Source organism: Triturus cristatus, chromosome 1_1, assembly GCF_964204655.1.
Source record: "Triturus cristatus chromosome 1_1, aTriCri1.1, whole genome shotgun sequence".
NCBI lineage: Eukaryota > Metazoa > Chordata > Amphibia > Caudata > Salamandridae > Triturus > Triturus cristatus.
The window spans coordinates 675,375,812-675,392,244 of NC_140579.1; positions in this window are offsets into that span (position 1 = coordinate 675,375,812).

A 16,433-nucleotide genomic window follows, 5' to 3' on the forward strand; every position below is an offset into this window, starting at 1 on the left:
TGCAGATATATAGCGTTCATGAATTCACGAGACTTCACAGAAGTAGGCCAAGAAATAGTACTCATAGAAAATATCTGTGAACTGCCTTTTAGCATGAGAAAATATGCAAATGTAGATTTGCTCATGCGAATATCTTGAGTATTTGAAAATTCACTTTGCCTCCAACCACTTTCTTCCCAACCCTGGAAGAATTTTTATGTCTAACCTTGTCAGGAGTAAATTTCCAACCTTTCTCAGTATGGGAAAAGATTACAGAAAGTTGGTGAAAACTCTTAAAACATGCAAATTAGTAGGTTTGCACAGACTCAAAAGGGCATTCCAACCCTGGAACTATTGCTTACCATTACCTTCAGCCCCAGTATGTAGATCTGAGGAAACATGGCAACATAAAGGGAATTGCTGGTATTCAAACCCTGCAATGGAAGGAGCCCTGGCATAAGAGAATACATTTCCAACCTTTCACTGTTTGGGAAAATATTATGGAAAGGTGGCAAAATAAGGGAATTCGTAGTATTCAAACCATACTATGGTATGAGCTCTGGCATAATCAGAGAGGCTATCATCAGAGCTCTTACATAATGAGATTGATTCCTTAATCTGTTGCTGCATTACATCGCACAAAAGGGGCAAGTGGATTTTGTTACAGGACAAGTAGATTTATGAAGTAACCTTCCCCATGGACAAGTAGATATTTTATTAAATTCCATACCCCTGTTGACTACATCTAGCCTGACTCCCCATCCTAAACCCAGTTTGTTGTGAAACTAATTATGCATATTAAAAATGCAGTGCTGAAGTCCCTGAAATGACTGCTAATGAAAAGTCAAAGCATTTTTGGGACATGTGCATAACTTATAATGCCTTGTAATTTAACAGCCCAACCTACCTTGCAAATAAATGAAAACCGTATGGAAAAAAAGAGAAGTTTCTGAAGTAAAGATGATCTGGGACCAGAAATTCCAAAGTTTTGCACACAATAAAATAAAACAACAACCAGTGCTTTTCTGGTGCCACACCAAGAACCTGGAACAAAATCCAACCGGATGTCAGGAATGACAGATCTCTTTTTTAATAGCAGCCAGTGCAACCCATGAGACTTAGGGGTGGGCGGAATTTGCGAAATTAACTTTCGCAAACTATCGCGAAAATGCTGAAAATCTCCGCAAACACGCCGGAAATATCGCGAAGACGCGGAAGTTTTTTTCCTGCTTGTTCGCGGTATTTTTTGCGTGATCGCGGGTCGCCAACTTACCCTTGCAGTTGCTCATCTTGTTTTCACTTGTCCTGCCCTCTCGCGATGCTTACTTCCTGTTCCGGGTCGCGCAATGCATGTTCGCGCGCGTTCGCGGTCGATATTTCCTGTTCGCGACCGCTTTCACTTGATCGCGTTGCTTTTTGCTTGATCGGGAGAAAATATCACGCGAACTTGCGCACATGGTCGCAATGGGCGCGGCCATCTTGTTTTTCACTCTATTGCATGGTTCTGGGGCCTGATTTTGAATCCTCCCAAAATCTTTTCAATCCTTTGTTTATAGCCACTTTTTTTGGATCTTTATCACTTATTATTTCTTTAACTATTTTCCTGCCTCTATATTTTTTGTTTTTGTCTACTTTTTTTTTTGTTTTTTACCTACTTTTTCTCTTTCTATTGCCTGCTATTTATTTCCTTTACTCCTTTATTTATTTTACCTTTTCTTTCCCGCCCCGTCCCCAGAACCATGTCCAAGGGTAGGGCTGTTCGCCGGCGCAGCCAGAGCCGCGACCGCCTTCCTTGCGGAAGGCGGCGCCCACAAGGGGTGCAGGCACGGGCCTTATTTGGGGAGGTGGAGTTGGCTGCACTAATTTTCTTTGTGCAGCGCCACCTCCCCTCAACCCTGGCAGCAGGTGGCAGGCCTGGGTCCGGGTACGGCCTCCGGGAGCGTCGGAAGCGGTGGGGGAAGGTGCGCCGGGCAGTGTCACGCTTCTCTGGTGTTCGGCGCACCCAGGCGCAGCTGACGCACCGGTGGTCCGACATCTTGGACCGTGTGCAGGACCTGCTGGACCTGCTGGGAGTGGAGGTCCCGGGGCTTGGTGAGTACCTATTTAATTATTACTACTTTGTGTCTGTTCTTCTGCTCTGTGTTATATATTGCGAATATCTTTTTTTTCTTCCAACCAGCTAGAATGTTGCTGCTTACATTCCAGGTTAATTACGTTTAAAAGTCTGTGATTTTTTTGACACAGGTGCTCTTCTGCGCTAATCTTACTTGTATGCAGCTTTGCGTTTGCGCTTGCTTAGCGTGATTCTTTACGAGTTTATTTTAGAGAAATTAAGTTACGTAATGCTACAGTGACTCTAGTCCACTCCTTACTTTGTCCTGTCACTAATAGATAGGGGCGGATTGATACTTCGGTTTAGGTACTTTGTATGAGCTTCTAATTTGTTAGTGGTATGCGTGATGCCCCCTCACTCAGTTACGTGACGTGCTGGTAGTACGGCTGTCTTTATTAGAACCTTTTCTAGTTTGTTCAATGAGTGGTGGTAGGCTTAGCAGTTACTTAGCACTAGCAGATCAGCATCAATCAATCAAACCCAAATTTGGTGTATACAAAACATGTAGTCATGTTCATGTGTCCTCCATGATTTGACCATATGCATTGTTGAGGAATACAGTGGAAATGCATACTTAATGTACAATTGGCATGCCTGGAATAGGTGGGCTAGGTTGGGTGGTACGTTGTACTTAGGCTTAGTTGTAACTTGGTATTCTGGAATCAGAATGGAAGACTGGATTACTGTTGATAAATAGTAACTTAAGTAGTCGAACTGCGAATCCCCCGATATTACTTGTTGACCAGATGAGATCGGTCAATTTAGTTATTGCAAACGTTGTTTACATAAGTGTTTTTTGACCGTTGTTGAAAAATATTGTATTTGTTTGACACCTTCCATCAATATTTGTCTCTTTCTTATATCTTTCCTGTTCAGCAGCACCCAGGGGCAGACCGACAGGGACTGGGCAGTCGGCGGGACACACAGAACACCACCAGGAGGACACCGCTGAGGGCTCCTCTGCTGGCCCCAGTAAGTCTTCTTGTTTTTAATAATATTTCTTATTCCATAACTTTTACTGCCCCATATTTTTCCCGAACTATTGTTTGTTTTCAAATGCAATTTTTTTACCACCAATTATCCTTCGATCTGTACGGTTTCAAAAATCTTATCCCTGCCTCCGCTATGATGACTCTGAGTACTACTACATACTATCAGTCTGTCTGTACTGTAGTAGCTAGTCTTGCACAGTTGGCCAGTGCCACTTTTTGTGAAAGGTTGTAATATAAAACTCATATTCACCAGTAGCTCGAGCCATTGAGTCCAATCCGTTGGGTCGTTGTCTTGTACTACTTTTACTCTTATAGATCTTGAGGCTTTGAAAATTCACAGCAACAGCCCTACCAGATTTATTACTATTTTGATATGATACCCTATAGGACATACTAATGTTGTAGGGATCTTGCACATATGCAGACATTTGCACCAGAAAATAGGATGTTGGTGATGGTAGGTTGGACCTTCCTTGCACACCTCAATCAGAAATGCCGCACCCACCACAATTCCACTGCTTGACTATAGTACTGTCTTGTCATAACTATTAGGTCTCGGAACCCTCCCCCCAAGATACCCAACAAGTAGACAACCCAGAACATAACACACCCAACCTCTCAGTCGTGGAAGCAATTCACATGCACACCCTTACTTTAATTTGCTCACTCGTGTAAGTTAGTCCACACCAAATACCACCAAGTCTATGTAAGTTCAAAATGTTTATTTCAATTTGAGAAGGTCTGTACACTGTTTTCTTATAAATGCAGCACCAACCGGAAAATCAATAACATTAAAACAATATACATTGTTACACTTATACAGTTGGGAATTAAATCATGATAACTGAACAGTGGTGGAAGGCAGCACCACCATCCCATAGCAATTTAGTTTATATAAATTCATAAATGAAGATGTGAGTGAAGGGACCCCTCACCTTAGAAGAACCTAGTACTCGTAGTTGTTGCATCATTCAGAAGCTCTGGTTCGTAGAAGGGAATCTCGCGTCTGTAATGCGAAAAATGAAATGGTGTGCGTTAGTATATTGCAACCTGCAAGCATTTCTCAGCCGTGCCAAAAAGTGTAGCATTTATGGATAAGCAATATGGACTAACAGTAACAGTAGTACACCAGTACTTCCTAAAAAAGTGGCTTGTTAATGTTTGTTGACCGCTTGTACGCAGCGCGTAGACTAGACAGTAGCAGTGTGAGGCAGGTCATGTGGGCTCAAAGGTGTCTTATACAAGAAGCTGCAAGGTAACGTCACATGTGCAAAAATAAAAGACACAAAGGTAAAATGGTAGCATGGCTAGGGCTAATTAAGCAAAGGCTACAATGATCATATATAACTATTAGTGTCTACTCTACTACTACCTGATTTGTACTAGTGATGTATGTTAGTATTAACTCATTTTTCAACCTTGCTACTGATCAATAGGGGGGAGGTGTATATGACGCCTAATAAATGTGTAATGTTTTCTAGGCGCACCACCGACCACCATTGCCGGGGCCAGCGAACAAGGCGACGCGGAGGGCGAGGATGCGGCAGTTGCTGCCGATACCGACGATGGAGCGGTAGGGGGAGTGGCAGCACCAGTGGCAGGTGGTGGTAAGTTAGATTCATAATCCTTAACTATTGTTGAACTTGACAGTACACTCACTGCAAGGGTGTACTGTATGTATATGTATACTGTACAGTTGTGACTTAGGGCCCCATTAGGATGGTGGGCGTATTGCCCCCGCCGGGCCGGCTGGAATTCACTGCCGACACCGCAGGGGCAAACCTCCCGCCATCCCTGTAGAAAATATTCAGACCCCCCACATGTCGACCAGGCGGAAAAGGGTTCAATATGGCGGTGGTGTCTCTCTGAACACACCGCCAGCCATATAATCTGCATTTTGGAATGCCTTTGCGTGGCGGCATTGCCGTCAACCACGGAAAGGCATGCAGACATTGCAGAGTATGCTTGGGGGCCCCCATGGAGGGTACCTACCTATGCTATGGTACCCCCCTGCCTTTCAAAGCAAAACGTGACAGGCTCCGTGCGGGGCCCGTCATGTTGTGCTTGGAAAAGCAGCACAACATTTTAGCATTGCTTTCAGCAAAGCCAACCAGAATGTAAAAAAAAAAACAGGATGCGCCCGCCACTGTGCCGGGCGCATCATCCTAATTAATTGTCCCCACGGGACCCCCACCCTTTTTAGCATGAGGATGGCGGGCGGACAAAGTCCGCCCGCTATCCGGTGTCGTAAGTAAGTATGAGTTGTTGGGGACGTTTGAAGAGTGAACTAGAAGACTAGAATTCCCTTTAATTGGCATAGGACTAGGAGCCGGAGTATTGAGTAACCAATGGCCTCATCTATCTGATTTCAACTCCGCTTTGAAAGTTTTATGGAGAAGAGCACCTGGTGCACTGTTCAACTAAAAAGTGAAAGGCGGGTGGAAGGAAGAAGGACGGGCGACATTTATGTACTACTGTGCTTTATTTTATAGTGCTACTCTACCATGCCACTATGTGTATAAATAATTACCTTGTCCTACTGTTTTTCTAAGAGTATATTTTACAATTGTCTTGTTTTTTTCTTTTTGATACACAGCTACTCCGAAACTCAACCGGAAGGAGTTGGCCGCCAAGGCACGGCGCCGGAAGCTGGAGGCAATCCAGCGGGAATACCGGCGGCTGGTGGTCCTAGCCGAGGAGGAGGAGGAGACTGCGGCAGCAATTGTTCAAGCCTCCTCCAGTGCTCCGGGCCCCAGCCACCGCCCTCCAGCGGTACGGCGCCACCGTCTGGTGGCTGCCCGCCGCCACCGTGCCATCTCCGGTGCCCCCCCCACTGTGGCTGCAACTGCCGTGGCCTTAGACGCCGCGTCGCCCGTTTAGAGGACGAGATGCGCCAGATGCGTGTCCTCCTTCAGTCCCGCCCCGCCACTTAGTCCCTGTCATCCTGTTCTGCCCCTTTTTTAATTCTTGTTTGGGTGGGTGGGTGGGAACTTGTTTGGGTGTTACGGACTTCTATGGACATTGGTTGGGGTTAGGGAGGGGGGTGGGTCAGCTTTTGTGGGTTTAGTTTATTTTTGTTAGGGTAAATTAAATATATTTTTCTATGTTACATGCAATGTTGTTAATGTTTTGTAGGTGGGGTAACTGTTTTACATCACACTGTTTCTGTCAGACCTTCACTCACCTGAAGTCCTGAGAGTTCACCTTGAGAGACGTGAAGATTTTTCTCAGCTGCCCCCAAGAACTTACCTCCAGCAAACTGAATATGAAGACAGTTTACTAGACGCAAAAACTTAAAGGAAGGGGGAAGTGGGACAAAATAATAAAGAGAGAGAAACACTCCAGTCTTCTATTCTATCGTGGTTCTTTGGTCATCTGTGGTGATGTAACTCTAAATATCCAAAAAAGAACATACAAAGCAAGTATTATTCCTACAGATCAAGCAATGCTATAGAGTACCACTTTAGTCTACTTATTACACCTACAAACCATCATAGCTCTTAATTCTGGTCTTTTCTCCACCAGAACTGGTTATGGTCTATATACTGTTTTACTCTTGTGAAAACACGCACTACAAACTGCAAAAGAAAAGTCACATTATAACAAACTCCTTAAAAAACCTAACTGATATGCTGTTGCACATTATTATGGTTTCCCATCTAAAACTTACTAAGTAAACCTGTCTAAATTACATTACATGAATGTCTTTCTCCTTGAAATATAAATTCTCCTTTTTCTTTTCTTTCAGTCCTGTGAAGAAAAGATGCTGTTCTCCTTTCTGTGAGCTGGATGCCAAAACTGGCGAAGAGTTACTAAAAGATAAGTTCTATTCCTTAGCGTTATTCTCTTTGTCTTTGTATAATGTCTTTTCCTTCCGATTTATAAAAAGAAAGCCCAGAACTTACTTGCATTCTTGTATGATTCTGAGCGCGATCGCTAACTCACTCTGCTTTGATTCTTTTGCAGGTCGTGGCTCCTTTAAGAGCTGCCCACGGAACGAAGAAACAGATTCTCCGCTTGTTGCTGTTGGGGAAGAAGGACCGAAGGGGACAGGAAGCCCGATCCAAGCGTCCGGAAGCAGGAAGACGACTTGACACACTGGACGGATCCGGAAGACGATGAAGAACTCCAGGTAAGCGGGGAAAATGACGAGCGCAAGCAATGCCTTGAGCTCGCATGGGGTTTAAATAGGCTTGGAAGAGGGTGGGGTTGCCAGAACACGCGCCGGAGACAAACACGTGTCGTTAACAGTTTTCTGCGCAGCGAGCCGCAGGTGCTTTGGAAACGTGTTAACTGTTGTGAGTAACGTGACTCAAGGGCGTATGCTCATTTGAAACGAGGCACGAACAATGTTCGAGAAAACATGTGAGCACAATTACAAAGATGATTAAAGAAGCGCCTGACTGCTCATTACTTAACAAAAACGATCTGATGAATGTCGTTTAAAAATACAGACAACAATATGAAACAGAAAAGCTTTAAAACACAAAAGGATATTACAGAGTCATACAGAATGCAATATCATGAAACAACGATCTACAGAGTCACATGGGGTTCAGCCTGATTCTGAAGGCAGACCCTAACAGTCGCTCCCCTCAAAGGCCACCCTACTGGACGTGGTTTGTGTGGGAATCTGATATAAAATTGTCTTAATAACCTAGGGACATGTACAAAAGATGCTGGTTCCCAAGAGTTCTCTGAAGCATCATAACCTTTCCAAGCTATTAAATAATACAGTTTCCTCTGTATTCGTTTGGCATCTAATATCTTTCGGACTTCATACTCTACATGCCCATCAATAGAAAGTGGTGGTGGTGGGGGTTCTGATCTAGTTTCTGGGTTATATGGTTTCAACAAGGAGACATGAAAGGTAGGATGGATTGAATACTCTGCAGGTAAGTCCAATTGCACAGTCACAGGATTTATTACCTTGTTTACAGAAAATGGCCCTATATACTTAGGTAATAACTTCCTAGTTCCCAGTAGTTTTAAATTCCTAGTCGAGAGCCATACTTTCTGTCCTATTAGGTACTCCTGAACATCAGTTCTATGTTTGTCTGCTTGCTTCTTCATTACCTCCTTGTATTTATTAAGACGCGTTGTTGCTTTTTCTTGAATTCTTAACAAAGAAAAGAGTCTTTCTGTGACTTCTGGGGGTGAAGAAGGACTGAGTGTGATTGGTAAAATTCTAGGATGGTAACCATTCAAGAAGTAAAATGGAGAGCACTGTGTTGCTGAATGTACATTATTATTATAAATAAATTCAGCGATAGGTAATGCTTTATCCCATTCGGAGGTAAAGTCTGCCATTAAGCATCGTAAAGTTTGTAACAAAGTTTGATTCACCCTTTCCGTTTGGCCATCGGTTTCTGGGTGGAAGGCAGTAGACAGGGCGATTTCCATTTTTAGAGTTTTACATAAATGTGTCCAAAACTTAGAAGTAAATTGACTCCCTCTGTCCGTAACAATTTTCGAGGGCAAGCCATGCAATTTTACTATGTTTTCAAGAAATATGTCTGTCAATTCTACTGCAGTTGGAAGTTTCTTTAACGGTACAAAATGTGCCATTTTTGATAAATAATCCACAACTACCAAAATGGTTGTGTAGGAATGAGTTTCTGGCAAATTGGTTATAAAATCCAAACTAACAGTATGCCAAGGATGTGGTGGAGTAGATAACGGTTGTAACAAACCCATAGGAGCCTTATGCAATGATTTGTTCCTAGCACAAATGGGACAAGCACTCACATACTCTTTAATATCTGCCATCATAGAAGACCACCAAAAATGCTTTTTACAATTATCTAGGGTTTTTTTATACCCTGGGTGACCTGCCAACATAGAATCATGATGCCATTCCATAACCTTTTCTTGTAACTCTTTAGTAGGCACCAACAACATCGTTTTGTGATAAAATAACCCATCCTGTATGGAATGATTAGGATCTTTCAGCCATTTTTGTGCATTAATTTGTAAGTGTTCGACCCTTAGTTTTGTCATAAACTCTTGATGAACTAGTGGTGCTACTATTTTTTGTGGAGGGATTATGGGAGGTCCTGACAATTCTTTTTTAGAGTCCTGTGTATAACCATACCTTGATAAGACATCCGACTGTACCTGTTGAGTTCCTGGTCTATAAGTGATCACAAAATCAAAAGCACTAAAAAAATTTAACCATCGCATTTGTCGTGGTGTTAATGCTTTTACAGAACTAAAAAACTGTAAATTTTTATGATCATTAAAGATAGTGACTGGAAATCGTGTCCCCATCAGGTGGTGTCTCCATTCTGTGAATGCCAACTTAATAGCCAAAAGCTCCCTTTCAGCTACTGTATAATTCTGCTCTGCAGGAAGCAATTTCTTTGAATAAAAAGCTACAGGATGTAACTGCCCATCATGAGCATCCCTTTGAGAAAGCACCCCTCCTACAGCCATCTGTGAAGCATCTGCCTCTACAAAAAATGGACATTCTGGATCTGGATGTTTTAACAGAGGAGCAGTAGTAAACTTTTGTTTAAGGGACTCAAACGCTAAAGCTGCTTGTTTAGACCAAGAAAATACCTGACCCTTGTGCAATAACTTAGTAAGAGGCAAGACTGTTTCAGCAAATTGTGGAATAAAGCGCCTATAAAAATTAGCAAACCCCAAAACTTTCTGTACTTCTTTCACAGTCGTGGGTTCTGGCCACTCTCTTATGGCGCTCACCTTTTTTGGATCCATCATAATTCCATCAGGTGACAAACAATATCCAAGAAAGTCAACTGTATCAGCATTAAAAATACATTTTTCCAACTTTGCAAATAAGTGATTTTCCAACAATTTGTTTAAGACAGCTCTAACATGGTGAACATGTTGTTCCTTATCTTTTGAATAAATCAAGATATCGTCAATATATACGATTACACACACATCAAGGAACTCATGCAACACTTCATTAATAAAATATTGAAATGCTGCAGGCGCATTACACAAACCAAAAGGCATCACTGTGTATTCAAACAAACCAAATTTAGTTTTAAAAGCTGTTTTCCATTCATCATTTTCCTTTACTCTAACAAGGTGATATGCCCCTCTCAGATCTAACTTCGTGTAAATGGTTGAGTGACGCAGCTGATCCAACAAGACAGGTATAAGAGGCAAAGGATATTTATTTTTAATCGTAGCTTTGTTTAATCCGCGATAGTCTATACAGGCGCGAAGACTACCGTCAGGTTTTGGAATGAAAAATAGTGGCGAAGACACAGGTGATGTTGAATGCCTTATGAAACCTGACGCCAAGAGCTCGTCCAAATACGTTCTTAAATATTTAGTTTCTTCCTCAGTAAGAGCATACACTCTACTACTAGGCAGGGGCGCTCCAGGTATTAAATCTATGCGGCAGTCATATGATCTGTGTGGAGGCAAAAAGGATGCTTTTACAGGATCGAAAACATCCTTAAAGTCCTGATATTCTATTGGGATAGTAGGAACAGAAGTTACCGTCTGTGCACAATGCAAAATAGTCATGAAGTCATTTGATGCTTCCTGATAACATAATTCCCGGCATCTTGAGGAATCTAAGGTTACTGTTCTGGAAGACCAATTTATTTTAGGGTTATGTAAAGACAACCAAGGCACTCCTAAAATAAGGCCAAAGGTAGGTGTATCGATTAAATCAAAAGATATTTTTTCAGTGTGACCATTTTGACAAACCATGACAAGAGGAGCTGTTCTTTTGGTTATCATACCAGAAGATAGTGCAGATCCATCAACTGCACACACAGATTCAGGGTGGGTTTTCCACTCTGTGGGTATGTGTAAGTCTTGAGCCAACTTTATATCTATGAAATTACCGGTGGCTCCACAATCCAACAAGACTGGGATGGAATGACGCATATGAGTGCTAAGTATCAACACTACTTGAATAACAAAATGTCTAGGTATTCTTGGTACCATATTGGTCATGTTGGAGATCTGTAAATCCTTCCCACTCGTGCAAGTGACCTCCCTTCTTGACGAGTTTTTTAGTTTTCCTGTTCCAATGTACTCTGTGTGATGGCATTCGCCTTTTTAGGGCCCTTAGGTTTAATTGGACACTCTTTTGCAAAATGTCCAGACCGAGCACAATACAAACATAAATTCAATTTCCTTCTCCTATCCTTTTCCTCTAGGGACAGCGGCCCTTTGATGGTTCCTATTTGCATAGGTTCAACATCTGCTGACTTAGATTCAGAGTCTTTCTTGTCTTGTTTAAACACTGTAAACCTAGCCTCATATCGTGGCTTATCACCTTTTCGTTCACTCAAACGATGATCTAGTTTTACCACTAAATCCACAAACTCTGAATAATCATTAGGGAGATCTACGATGTGCGCTAATGCATCTTTCAACTCGTCACGCAAACCTCTATAGAATAATGAGGTGCGCTTTTCTTCTGGCCACTGAGTCTCGGTCAACAGCCTATTAAAAGTTGTGACATAGGTTAGCAAATCTTGTTTGCCTTGTTTTAAATTGAGTAGTTCATTATCACTAGCCTGAGTGTACGTATGTCGTGCAAACAATTTAGTCATTGTTCCCTTGAACTGAGGCCAGTTATGCAGAATTGGATCATTTCTGTCGATATAAGGTATAGACCAATTGGCGGCTGTACCTCCTAAGTAAGAAAGTACAAATGCCACCTTTGTTGCATCAGTAGGAAATAGCTGGGGCTTACAGAGAAAATGTAATTGGCATTGACTGATAAACACACTGAACTTATTACTATCTCCAAAGAAACGCTCTGGAGCAGATAGTGGAACTACATTTGGTACGGACACTGTGACTTGTACTGGAGATGTTTTGGTGTCTGAATCTAAAAAACCCCTGGATGGTTTAGTTTTCGTGTCATACTCAGAAGGCCCGAGACAGAAGGGGAAAAAGGAAGATCCCATAATGACTCTCTAGGCCTATACCGGACTACTTCTTGTCGCAAAACCAAGTTTTCTTGCTTTAACCTATTTATTTCCAATTGCATATTATGCATCAAATTTGTGATGGTTTTATCCTTTTCTACATCTTCATCTAAAGCCTGAGCCATTGCTCGACCATCGATTCCTTCGTCTTCCAAATCCATGTCTCTCAAGGGGAACCCTATTGTAAAGGCTTGCGCTTCTGTCAGACCTTCACTCACCTGAAGTCCTGAGAGTTCACCTTGAGAGACGTGAAGATTTTTCTCAGCTGCCCCCAAGAACTTACCTCCAGCAAACTGAATATGAAGACAGTTTACTAGACGCAAAAACTTAAGGGAAGGGGGAAGTGGGACAAAATAATAAAGAGAGAGAAACACTCCAGTCTTCTATTCTATCGTGGTTCTTTGGTCATCTGTGGTGATGTAACTCTAAATATCCAAAAAAGAACATACAAAGCAAGTATTATTCCTACAGATCAAGTAATGCTATAGAGTACCACTTTAGTCTACTTATTACACCTACAAACCATCATACCTCTTAATTCTGGTCTTTTCTCCACCAGAACTGGTTATGGTCTATATACTGTTTTACTCTTGTGAAAACACGCACTACAAACTGCAAAAGAAAAGTCACATTATAACAAACTCCTTAAAAAACCTAACTGATATGCTGTTGCACATTATTATGGTTTCCCATCTAAAACTTACTAAGTAAACCTGTCTAAATTACATTACATGAATGTCTTTCTCCTTGAAATATAAATTCTCCTTTTTCTTTTCTTTCAGTCCTGTGAAGAAAAGATGCTGTTCTCCTTTCTGTGAGCTGGATGCCAAAACTGGCGAAGAGTTACTAAAAGATAAGTTCTATTCCTTAGCGTTATTCTCTTTGTCTTTGTATAATGTCTTTTCCTTCCGATTTATAAAAAGAAAGCCCAGAACTTACTTGCATTCTTGTATGATTCTGAGCGCGATCGCTAACTCACTCTGCTTTGATTCTTTTGCAGGTCGTGGCTCCTTTAAGAGCTGCCCACGGAACGAAGAAACAGATTCTCCGCTTGTTGCTGTTGGGGAAGAAGGACCGAAGGGGACAGGAAGCCCGATCCAAGCGTCCGGAAGCAGGAAGACGACTTGACACACTGGACGGATCCGGAAGACGATGAAGAACTCCAGGTAAGCGGGGAAAATGACGAGCGCAAGCAATGCCTTGAGCTCGCATGGGGTTTAAATAGGCTTGGAAGAGGGTGGGGTTGCCAGAACACGCGCCGGAGACAAACACGTGTCGTTAACAGTTTTCTGCGCAGCGAGCCGCAGGTGCTTTGGAAACGTGTTAACTGTTGTGAGTAACGTGACTCAAGGGCGTATGCTCATTTGAAACGAGGCACGAACAATGTTCGAGAAAACATGTGAGCACAATTACAAAGATGATTAAAGAAGCGCCTGACTGCTCATTACTTAACAAAAACGATCTGATGAATGTCGTTTAAAAATACAGACAACAATATGAAACAGAAAAGCTTTAAAACACAAAAGGATATTACAGAGTCATACAGAATGCAATATCATGAAACAACGATCTACAGAGTCACATGGGGTTCAGCCTGATTCTGAAGGCAGACCCTAACAGTTTCCTTGCTGGTGCATGGCCGCCCATAGCCTGTGTTTGATTTCAATAATTGGCTGACTGTATAAGACACAAACAGATAGATGCGACACACCTCACTCATTGACTGGTCCTTCTAGTACTTTCAGTCTGTCCTGTAGTCTATGCATTCTTTGGAGTGGTGTGTGAAAATGAAATCATTGACAACATGTCCATTATTAATTCTGCCTCCCCCAAACTTCTCTCTTACAGGTGCTTGATGTTTATGTCCAACTGTGGCACAGCACTGGCTGCATGGTGAAGATGGTTTCCTTTTTCATACATGCCATGATTGGGGTGGTGGTGGTGGTGGTAGCAGCATAGTAGTAGTAGTAGACACTGGCAGGGCGGCAGCATTTGCAAAAAAAGAGAAGGAGACAGTCAATCGCCTTTGAGAGACTGTTAGGAGTAGTTGAATGAAGTACAGTACAGAACTTACCGAGCAACAATAATATGCTCAAATATTTGACAAAAAAACTGAATGGTGGTTAGGAGGATAGCCTACTAGACAGAGTTACAAACTATAGTTGTGTCGAGTCACTTGACTAGGCCTACAGCCTAACAGTTAGTGCTGTATATGAGGAATGACAAGATACAAATCCAATCAATGCCGGCAATTTATGCTGAGGTATATGTTCCTTTGTTAAAAAAAATAACCTCTGAAATATCCTACTCATGGGTGGCCAAGCAGACGAAGATCATCGCTCTGCCTTGAAATTGAAGTAGTGTTGCTTTCACCACCTCCGCCCCAGCAAGTGTGTGATTAAGTATTGGTGTACATTTAATTTAGTTACACCTCGACAATAAGTCACACAGCCCGGGGGAAGAGGGTTAGGGTTTGTTGAATGGATGGGAAGGGGGTTTTTGGGAAAGGTTTGACATAGAAAAACAGTATGCATTCATAGACAAACAAACGACAATCATTGAAGACTACCATATCCATATGTTAAGGGAAAAAAAGGCAATGCATGCATGATGATGAGAGACCCGTATTACATACACTTCTAGTTCTTGTTCTGTTGTGCCGGCCTTAATACTTTAACAGATAGCAAATAGAAATTTTAAATATTGGTAGGGAAGAATCGTAATTACACAGAGCAAACCTAATGATGATTGATAATAACAACTCCAAGAACACACTGTTGTAAAGATTGTATACAAGATATTAATCAAATTATTTAAAAGAAGATAAAAGTGGATACCGTTACTGTCTTATCCTGGTCAAAAATGTGGACTGTATTTTTGCATCTCGGCATTCCCCTTGCTCCTCTCGTCCATCAATCTTGGGTGTGTCGCCTCGCCACTCGCCACTGCCCGGCTGGAAAAAAAAAGGTGATTGATTAGTAAGGTAATTAATATGCATTGTAATGTTTTACAAAGTTTCGGGCAAGGCCTGGCCTGTAATTGTAGATTGAAAACCAAAGGGGATATTGAGAAAGAAAGTTAAAACAAATGCACAAGTGATGGTGTAGTGCAACAAGAACACTTTCCGAGGTGGCATCTATGCATCATCTCTACTCTAGTCTGTTTCCAGCATTGACCTTCAACAGTAACAGGAGAGAGCAGGCCCACAGTGCTTAGCATTTAGCACATCCTACGTTAACACTTAAAATTATTTTTTTTTCTCTCAAAGAGTTGGACAAACGCAAAGCACATTATCCATTCCAAACATAGCATTTTACAGTTTAAGTCAGTAAAATCCATGCACTGCAGTCATCCCACCGCTACACTCTATTCAACTTCTACACAGACATTTGGGTCTGCTGTGGTTGTTGTTGTTGACGTGTTTACCTTTTGGCTTTTCCGTTTATGCCACTCATGAAACGTCCTCCTGAGTCCTGACTTAATCATCATCATCTCTGATACTTATACTGACTGACTGTGAAGATCGGCCTGCAGTATAAGTAAAATTTTTATGACACAACAAGAGTAGAAATATAAATATTACTGACTTGAGTCATTCTTTATTGTGTACAGAAAGATAGATTACTAGTACACTTTGACATCACTTTGTGCACAACAAACAAACAACGCAAACACAAAGACCAATAGCTTAGAGTCAGGTGTCCAATGCATGTCATTAATTGTCATAATTACCTGTTCCTTCTCATTTTAGGTTAACGGGCCATCTATTTCGCCATCATCATGATGGACGGTGCTGTTGTGTCAATCATACTCATTGCGCAGATTGAGTGAGTCCCCTTCCTGTATTGAATTAAAAGCAATGGGTCACCAAGCTGCAGGAGAAGTACCAATTTCTTATTTGCAAGAAGGGGGAAATTAGTGTGTTCTGTAGAAAGTTGATTAGTGGCAGTGCACAATTACATAAATTCATGCACAACAAACACAACAAAATCTAAATCATTCAGTCTGCGACTCTGCGTCCAATGCATGGCATCAATCATTACCTGTTCCATCTTATTTTCAGTTAATGGCCAGTCTCTCTCGGCTCTGAAAGGAGTATAGCTATAGTAGTCATCTGATTCATGGTCCACTTCTTTTGGAAGGACTAGGAAAGTTTGAATTTGTTGTTACCATCATCCAATCATCATTCATGAGATAAATGGAATTGAGCAGGAGATTCAGTATGATGGAGTGGAGGAGCTGGATTCGGAGGACTGTACTGTCAAATAGCAGACACCTGAAACTTGTATATTAAATTAGAAGAGTAGAAGACGGTGGTAATGGATTTGTTGTGATTCACAAGTTTATAACCGGAACACCAGACACATAAACAAAGGGGGAAAAAAGGGAGGAAGACAGTAAGTGCGAGCCTAATTGTCA